The following is a 10,581-nucleotide window of genomic DNA, read 5'->3' as shown; positions in this document are numbered from 1 at the left end:
TCCCCCTAACTGTGCACCGTTGCGACAGTTCGTTGTTTCGAAGCACCACGTGATGATCGGGTGTGATAGATTCTAACGTTCACATACAACGGGTGTAAGACAGATTTACACACGCGAAACACTTAGGTTGACTTGACGAGCCTAGCATGTACAGACATGGCCTCGGAACACAAGAGACCGAAAGGTCGAGCATGAGTCGTATGGTAGATACGATCAACATGAAGATGTTCACCGATGATGACTAGTCCGTCTCACGTGATGATCGGACACGGCCTAGTTGACTCGGATCATGTAATCACTTAGATGACTAGAGGGATGTCTATCTGAGTGGGAGTTCATAAGATGAACTTAATTATCCTGAACATAGTCAAAAGGTCTTCGCAAATTATGTCGTGGCTCGCGCTTTAGTTCTACTGTTTAGATATGTTCCTAGAGAAAATTTAGTTGAAAGTTGATAGTAGCAATTATGCGGACTAGGTCCGTAAACTGAGGATTGTCCTCATTGCTTCATAGAAGGCTTATGTCCTTAATGCACCGCTCAGTGTGCTGAACCTCGAACGTCGTCTGTGGATGTTGCGAACATCTGACATACACATTTTGATAACTACGTGATAGTTCAGTTAAACGGTTTAGAGTTGAGGCACCGAAGACGTTTTGAAACGTCGCGAAACATATGAGATGTTTCGAGGGCTGAAATTGGGATTTCAGGCTCGTGCCCACGTCAAGAGGTATAAGACCTCCGACGATTTTCTTAGCCTGCAAACTAAGGAGAAAAGCTCAATTGTTGAGCTTGTGCTCAGATTGTCTGAGTACAACAATCATTTGAATCGAGTGGGAGTTGATCTTCCAGATGAGATAGTGATGTTTCTCCGAAGTCATTACCACCAAGCTGCTAGAGCTTCGTGATGAACTATATCAGGGACACATATGGTGATCCTTGAGATATTCGCGATGTTTGACACCACAAAAGTAGAAATCAAGAAGGAGCATCAATTGTTGATGGTTGGTGAAACCACTAGTTTCAAGAAGGGCAAGGGCAAGAAGGGATACTTCATGAAACGGCAAATCAGCTGCTGCTCTAGTGAAGAAACCCAAGGTTGAACCCAAACCCGAGACTAAGTGCTTCTGTAATAAGGGGAACAGCCACTGGAGCAGAATTACCCTAGATACTTGGTAGATGAGAAGGCTGGCAAGGTCGATAGAAGTATATTGGATATACATTATGTTAATGTGTACTTTACTAGTACTCCTAGTAGCACCAGGGTATTAGATACCGGTTCGGTTGCTAAGTGTTAGTAACTCGAAATAAAAGCTACGGAATAAACGGAGACTAGCTAAAGGTGAGATGACGATATGTGTTGGAAGTATTTCCAAGGTTGATCAAATATCGTACGCTCCCTCTACCATCAAGATTGGTGTTTGCGTTGAGCATAGACATGATTGGATTATGTCTATCGCAATACGGTTATTCATTTAAGGAGAATAATGGTTACTCTGTTTATTTGAATAATACCTTCAATGGTCTTGCACCTAAAATGAATGGTTTATTGAATCTCGATCGTAGTGATACACATGTTCATGCCAAAAGATATAAGATAGTAATGATAGTACCACCTACTTGTGGCACTGCCACGTAAGTCATATCGGTATAAAACGCATGAAGAAGCTCCATGTTGATGGATCTTTGGGCTCACTCGTTTTTGAAAAGTTTGAGACATGCGAACCATGTCTATTGGTGTATATGCATGAAGAAACTCCATGCAAATGGACCGTTTGGACTCACTTGATTTTGAATCACTTGAGACATGCAAATCATACCACATGGGCAAGATGACTGAAAGCCTCGTTTTCAGTAAAATGGAACTAGAAAGCAACTTGTTGGAAGTAATACATTTTGATGTGTGCAGTCCAATGAGTGCTGAGGCATGTAGTGGATATCGTTATGTTCTTACTTCACAGATGATTTGAGTAGATGTTGAGTATATTTACTTGATGAATCACGAGTCTGAATTATTGAAAGGTTCAAGTAATTTCAGGGTGAAGTTGAAAGATCGTCGTGACAAGAGGATAAAATATCTATGATATGATCATAGAGATGAATATCTGAATTACGAGTTTGGCACAGAATTAAGACATTGTGGAAATTGTTTCACAACTAATACAGCCTGGAACACCATAGTGTGATGGTGTGTCCGAACATCATAACTGCACCCTATTGGATATGATGCATACCATGATGTCTCTTATCGAATTACCACGATAGTTTATGGGTTAGGCATTAGAGACAACCACATTCACTTTAAATAGGGCACCACGTAATTCCGATGAGATGACACCGTATGAACTATGGTTTAGAGAAACCTAAGCTGTCATTTCTTAAAAGTTTGGGGCTGCGACGCTTATGTGAAAAAGTTTCAGGCTGATAAGCTCGAACCCAAAGCGGATAAATGCATCTTCATAGGACACCCAAAACAGTTGGGTATACCTCCTGTCTCAGATCCGAAAGCAATAAGGGATTGTTTCTAGAATCGGGTCCTTTCTCGAGGAAAAGTTTCTCTCGAAAGAATTGAGTGGGAGGATGGTGGAGACTTGATGAGGTTATTGAACCGTCACTTCAACTAGTGTATAGCAGGGCACAAGAGTTGTTCCTGTGGCACCTACACCAATTGAAGTGGAAGCTTATGATATTGATCATGAGACTTCGGATCAAGTCACTCCCAAACCTCGTGGGATGACAAGGATGCGTACTACTTCAGAGTGGTACGTAATCCTGTCTTGGAAGTCATGTTGCTAGACAACAATGAACCTACGAGCTATGGAGAAGCGATGGTGGGCCCGGATTCCGATAAATGGCTCGAGGCCATAAAATCCGAGAGAGGATCCATGTATGAAAACAAAGTGTAGACTTTGGCAGAACGGCTCGATGGTCGTAAGGCTATTGAGTACAGATGGATTTTAAAAGGAAGACGGACAATGATGGTAAGTATCACCATTAAGAAAGCTCGACTTGTCGTTAAGATTTTTTCCGACAAGTTCAAGGAGTTGACTATGATGAGACTTTCTCACTCGTAGCGATGCTAAGAGTCTGTTGGAATTATATTAGCGATTACTGCATTATTTATGAAATCTTGCAGATAGGATGTCAAAACATTGTTTCCTCGACGATTTTCTTGAGGAAAGGTTGTATGTGATACAACCGGAAGGTTTTGTCAATCCTGAAAGATGCTAATAAGTATGCAAAGCTCCAGCAATCCTTCTAAGGACTGGAGTAAGCATCTCGGAGTTGGAATGTATGCTTTGATGAGATGATCAAAGATTTTGGGTGTATACAAAGTTTATGAGAAACTTGTATTTCCAAAGAAGTGAGTGGGAGCACTATAGAATTTCTGATGAGTATATGTTGTTGACATATTGTGGATCAGAAATGATGTAGAATTTCTGGAAAGCATATAGGGTTATTTGAAAGTGTTTTTCAATGGAAAGCCTGGATTAAGCTACTTGAACATTGAGCATCAAGATCTATAAGGATAGATCAAAACGCTTAATGGTACTTTCAAATGAGCACATACCTTGACATGATCTTGAAGGTGTTCAAGATGGATCAGTCAAAGAAGGAGTTCTTGCCTGAGTTGTAAGGTATGAAGTTAAGACTTAAAGCTCGACCACGGCAGAAGAAAGAGAAAGGACGAATGTCGTCCCCTATGCTTTTGTCATAGGCTCTATACGGTATGCCATGCTGAGTACCGCACCTGATGTGTGCCTTGCCACATGTCTGGCAAGAGGGTACAAAGGTGATCCAGGAGTGGATCACTAGATAGCGGTCAAAATTGTCCTTGGAGTAATAAGGACATGTTTCTCGATTATGGAGGTGATAAAGAGTTCGGCGTAAAGGGTTACATCGATGCAAGCTTTAACACCTATCCGAATGACTCTGAGTAGCAAACCGGATACGTATAGTGGAGCAACCATTTGGAATAGCTCCAAGTGGAGCGTGGAAGCAGCATTTATAATATGACCTAGAGATTTGCGAAGTACATACGGATCTGAATGTTGCAGACCCGTTGACTAAAACCTCTCTCACAAGCAAAACATGATCAAACCCAGAACTCATTGAGTCTTAATCACATGATGATGTGAACTAGTTTAGTGACACTAGTAAACTCTTTGGATGTTGGTCACATGGCGATGTGACCTGTGAGTGTTAATCACATGGCGATGTGAACTAGATTATTGACTCTAGTGCAAGTGGGAGACTGTTGGAAATATGCCCTAGAGGCAATAATAAATTAGTTATTATTATATTTCCTTGTTCATGATAATCGTTTATTATCCATGCTAGAATTGTATTGATAGGAAACTCAGATACATGTGTGGATACATAGACAACACCATGTCCCTAGTAAGCCTCTAGTTGACTAGCTCGTTGATCAATAGATGGTTACGGTTTCCTGACCATGGACATTGGATGTCGTTGATAACGGGATCACATCATTAGGAGAATGATGTGATGGACAAGACCCAATCCTAAGCCTAGCACAAAGATCGTGTAGTTCGTATGCTAAAGCTTTTCTAATGTCAAGTATCATTTCCTTAGACCATGAGATTGTGCAACTCCCGGATACCGTAGGAATACTTTGGGTGTGCCAAACGTCACAACGTAACTGGGTGGCTATAAAGGTACACTACAGGTATCTCCGAAAGTGTCTGTTGGGTTGGCACGAATCGAGACTGGGATTTGTCACTCCGTGTAACGGAGAGGTATCTCTGGGCCCACTCGGTAGGACATCATCATAATGTGCACAATGTGATCAAGGAGTTGATCACGGGATGATGTGTTACGGAACGAGTAAAGAGACTTGCCGGTAACGAGATTGAACAAGGTATCGGGATACCGACGATCAAATCTCGGGCAAGTACAATACCGCTAGACAAAGGGAATTGTATACGGGATTGATCGAATCCTCGACATCGTGGTTCATCCGATGAGATCATCGTGGAACATGTGGGAACCAACATGGGTATCCAGATCCCGCTGTTGGTTATTGACCGGAGAACGTCTCGGTCATGTCTGCATGGTTCCCGAACCCGTAGGGTCTACACACTTAAGGTTCGATGACGCTAGGGTTATAAAGGAAGTTTGTATGTGGTTACCGAATGTTGTTCGGAGTCCCGGATGAGATCCCGGACGTCACGAGGAGTTCCGGAATGGTCCGGAGGTAAAGATTTATATATGGGAAGTCCTGTTTTGGTCACCGGAAAAGTTTCGGGTTTTATCGGTAACGTACCGGGACCACCGGGAGGGTCCCGGGGGTCCACCAAGTGGGGCCACCAGCCCCGGAGGCTTGCATGGGCCAAGAGTGGGAAGGGACCAGCCCCTGAGTGGGCTGGTGCGCCTCCCACAAGGCCCAAGGCGCAGCTAGGAGGAGAAGGGGGAAACCCTAGGCGCAGATGGGCCTAAGGCCCACCCTAGGGCGCGCCCCCCTCTCCCCCTCTTGGCCACCCCCCTCCATCACATCTAGGGCTGCCGCCCCCTAGGGGTGGGAACCCTAGAGGGGGCACACCCTCCTCCCCTTCTCCTATAAATAGTGGGGGTTTTGGGCTGCCCAAGAGACACGATTTGATCTCTTCTTGGCGCAGCCCTACCCCTCTCCCTCCTCGTCTCTTGCGGTGCTTGGCGAAGCCCTGCTGGAGTACCATGCTCCTCCACCACCACCACGCCGTTGTGCTGCTGCTGGATGGAGTCTTCCTCAACCTCTCCCTCTCTCCTTGCTGGATCAAGGCATGGGAGACGTCACCGAGTTGTACGTGTGTTGAACGCGGAGGTGCCGTCCATTCGGCACTAGGATCTCCGGTGATTTGGATCACGACGAGTACGACTCCTTCAACCCGTTCTCTTGAATGCTTCCGCATAACGGTCTACAAGGGTATGTAGATGCACTCTCCTTCCCCTCGTTGCTGGTTTCTCCATAGATAGATCTTGGTGGCACGTAGGAAAATTTTGAATTTCTGCTACGTTCCCCAACACCACCACCCTCGTGGCCAGGTGGCAGCTCCTCCCGCGGTAATTTTTGCACAGTAAATCCTCAAATATTCCCTAAAAAATCATATTAAATTGGCATGGCATTCTGAGGACTTTTATTTTTGGGATATTTTTATATTGCTCGGTAAGTCAGGAAACAGACAGAAAATACTATTTTTACTTTATTTAATATAAATAACAGAAGGTATAGAGAGGGTACAGAAGTTTGTGCTTCTAGTTTCATCCATCTCATGCTCATCAAAAAGAATCCACTAACAAGGTTGATCAAGTCTTGTTAACAAACTCATTCCGGTAATCATGAAACCGGAGAAATTTCGAATAACACTAAGTTACCTTAACGTGGATATGCACATCCCCAATAATAAGAATATCATATTTCTTTTTGACAGTAGGAAGAGGAAATTCAAAACCTCCAAATATAATTGACGGAATTTTTCCAATAGAGTTGATACTATGAACTTGAGGTTGTTTCCTCAGAAAGTGTACCGTATGCTCATTACCATTAACATGAAAAGTGACATTGCCTTTGTTGCAATCAATAACAGCCCCTGCAGTATTAAGAAAAGGTCTTCCAAGAATAATAGACATACTATCATCCTCGGGAATATCAAGTATAACAAAGTCCGTTAAAATAGTAACATTTGCAACCACAACAGGCACATCCTCACAAATACCGACAGGTATAACAGTTGATTTATCGGCCATTTGCAAAGATATCTCAGTAGGTGTCAGCTTATTCAAGTCAAGTCTACGATATAAAGAGAGAGGCATAACACTAACACCGGCTCCAAGATCACATAAAATAGTTTTAATATAATTTCTTTTAATGGAGCAAGGTATAGTAGGTACTCTGGGGTCTCCGAGTTTCTTTGGTATTCCACCCTTAAAAGTATAATTAGCAAGCATGGCGGAAATTTTAGCTTCAGTTATCTTTCTTTTATTAGTAATGATGTCCTTCATATATTTAGCATAGGGATTTGTTTTGAGCACATCAGTTAATCTCATACGCAAAAAGATAGGCCTAATCATTTCAGCAAAGCGCTCAAAATCCTCATCATCCTTTTTCTTGGATGGTTTTGGAGGAAAGGCATGGATTTCTGAACCCAAGGTTCCCTTTCTTTACCATGTTTCCTAGCAACAAAGTCTCTTTTATCATAACGTTGATTCTTTGATTGTGGGTTATCAAGATCAACAGCAGGTTCAATTTCTACATCATTATCGTTACTAGGTTGAGCATCATCATGAACATCATCATTAATATTTTTACTAGGTTCATGTTCATTACCAGATTGTGTTTCAGCATCAGACATAGATATATCATTTGGATTATCAGGTGGTTCAGCAATAGGTTCACTAGAAGTTTGCACAGTTCTATCATTTTTCTTCTTCTTCTTTTTAGAAGAACTAGGAACATCAATATTATTTCTTTGAGAATCTTGCTCGATTCTCTTAGGGTGGCCTTCAGGATACAAAGGTTCCTGAGTCATTCTACCAGTTCTAGTAGCCACTCTAACAGCATAATCATTTTTCTTATTATTCATTTCATTAAGCACTTCTTTTTGAGCCTTAAGTACTAGTTCTACTTAAGTGGTAACCATAGAAACATGTTTGCTAACAAGTTTAAGTTCATCTTTAATATCAGTCATATAATCACCCAAGCGTCTAATCATATAAGCATTTTCTTTTAATTGTCTACCAAAATAAGCATTGAAGTCGTCTTGCTTATACATAAAGTTATCAAACTCATCCAAGCATTGACTAGCAATTTTAATAGGAGGGACTTCAGCTTTATCATATCTATAGAGAGAATTTACCTTTACTACCTGTGTCGGGATATCGGGATCAGGAGGTTCTTCAGTGAATAAATAACTGAGATCATATGTTTCTTCAACAGGCGGTATATGAAGACCATGTATTTCTTCAATAGGAGGTAAATTCTTAACATCTTCACCTTTAATACCTTTTTCTTTCATAGATTTCTTTGCCTCTTGCATATCTTCGGGACTGAGAAATAAAACACCTCTCTTCTTCGGAGTTGGTTTAGGAATAGGCTCAGTAATTGGAGCAAGAGATGGCTCAGGAGCTGGCTCAGGAGGTGCCAAATTATTTTCATTTGTCAACATATTATTCAATAGAATTTCAGCTTCATCCGGTGTTCTTTCCCTGAAAAGAGAACCAGCACAACTATCCAGATAATCTCTGGAAGCATCGGTTAGTCCATTATAAAAGATATCAAGTATTTCAGGTTTCTTAAGAGGATGATCAGGCAAAGCATTAAGTAACTTGAGAAGCCTCCCCCAAGCTTGTGGGAGACTCTCTTCTTTAATTTGCACGAAGTTGTATATTTCCCTCAAAGCAGCTTGTTTCTTATGAGTAGGGAAATATTTAGTAGAGAAGTAATAAATCATATCCTGGGGACTACGCACACAACCAGGATCAAGAGAATTAAACCATATCTTAGCATCACCCTTTAATGAGAACGGAAATATTTTCAGTATATAATAGTAACGCGATCTCTCTTCATTAGTGAACAGGGCAGCTATATCATTTAACTTAGTAAGATGTGCCACAATAATTTCAGATTCATAGCCATAAAACGGATCAGATTCAACCAAAGTAATTATATCGGGATCAACAGAGAATTCATAATCTTTATCAGGAACACATATAGGTGAAGTAGCAAAAGCAGGGTCGGGTCTCATTTTATCTCTAAGTGATTCCTTGTTCCATTTAATTAATAACATCTTAAGCTCATATCTATCTTTGCAAGCAAAAATAGCGGCAGAAGATTCCATATCAAAAAGATAACCCTCAGGAATAACAGGCATATTTTCATCATCACTATCATCATCGTATTCAGATTCAATAATTTCTTTTTCTCTAGCCCTAGAAATTTTTTCATCAAGAAATTCACTAAGGGGCACAGTAGTATCAGGCATAGAAGCAGTTTCATCATAAGTATCATGCATAGCAGAAGTGGCATCATCAATAACATGCGACATATCAGAACGAATAGTAGAAGTAGATGTAGGTGTTGCAAACTTACTCATAACAGAAGGCGAATCAAGTGCAGAGCTAGATGGTAGTTCCTTACCTCCCCTCGTAGTTGAGGGATAGATCTTGGTTTTTGGAGATCTCAAGTTCTTCATAGTGTCCATCAGATATAAATCCCAAGTGACTCAAAGAATAGAGCTATGCTCCCCGGCAACGGCGCCAGAAATTTGTCTTGATAACCCACAAGTATAGGGGATTGCAACAGCTTTCGAGGCTAGAGTATTCAACCCAAATCTATTGATTCGACACATGGGGAGCCAAAGAATATTCTCAAGTATTAGCAGCTGAGTTGTCAATTCAACCACACCTGGAAACTTAGTATCTGCAGCAAAGTGTTTAGTAGCAAAGTAATATGATAGTGGTGGTAGCGGCAACAAAAGTAAAGATAGCAAAAGTAATGTTTTTGGTATTTTGTAGTGATTGTAACAGTAGCAACGGGAAAGTAAATAAGCGTAGACCAGTATATGGAAAACTCGTAGGCACCGGATCAGTGATGGATAATTATGCCGGATGCGGTTCATCATGTAACAGTCATAACATAGGGTGACACAGAACTAGCTCCAATTCATCAATGTAATGTAGGCATGTATTTCGTATATAGTCATACGTGCTTATGGAAAAGAACTTGCATGACATCTTTTGTCCTACCCTCCCGTGGCAGTGGGGTCCTATTGAAAACTAAGGGATATTAAGGCATCCTTTTAATAGAGAACCGGAACAAAGAATTAGCACATAGTGAATACATGAACTCCTCAAACTATGGTCATCACCGGGAGTGGTCCCGATTATTGTCACTTCGGGGTTGCCGGATCATAACACATAGTAGGTGACTATAGACTTGCAAGATAGGATCAAGAACTCACATATATTCATGAAAACATAATAGGTTCAGATCTGAAATCATGGCACTCGGGACCTAGTGACAAGCATTAAGCATAGCAAAGTCATAGCAACATCAATCTCAGAACATAATGGATACTAGGGATCAAACCCTAACAAAACTAACTCGATTACATGATAAATCTCATCCAACCCATCACCGTCCAGCAAGCCTACGATGTAATTACTCACGCACGGTGGTGAGCATCATGAAATTGGTGATGGAGGATGGTTGATGATGACGACGGCGACGAATCCCCCTCTCTGGAGCCCCGAACAGACTCCAGATCAGCCCTCCCGAGAGGTTTTAGGGCTTGGCGGTGGCTCCGTATCGTAAAACGCGATGATTTCATCTCCTTGATTTTTTTCTCATCGAAACTCAATATATGGAGGTGGAGTTGGAGTCGGAGACGCAACATGGGGCCCATGAGGTAGTGGGGCGCGCCCTAGGGGGGGCGCCCCCACCCTCGTGAGAAGGGTGTGGGCCCCCTGGTCTTCATCTTTGGCGAGGATTTTTTATTGTTGTTTATAAGATGTTTTGTGGAGTTTCAAGTCATTCCGAGAATATTTGTTTTCTGCACATAAAACAACACCATGGTAATTCTGCT

Source organism: Triticum aestivum, chromosome 5A (genome assembly GCF_018294505.1).
Source record: "Triticum aestivum cultivar Chinese Spring chromosome 5A, IWGSC CS RefSeq v2.1, whole genome shotgun sequence".
Taxonomy (NCBI): domain Eukaryota; kingdom Viridiplantae; phylum Streptophyta; class Magnoliopsida; order Poales; family Poaceae; genus Triticum; species Triticum aestivum.
Note: the sequence above shows the minus strand (reverse complement) of the source record.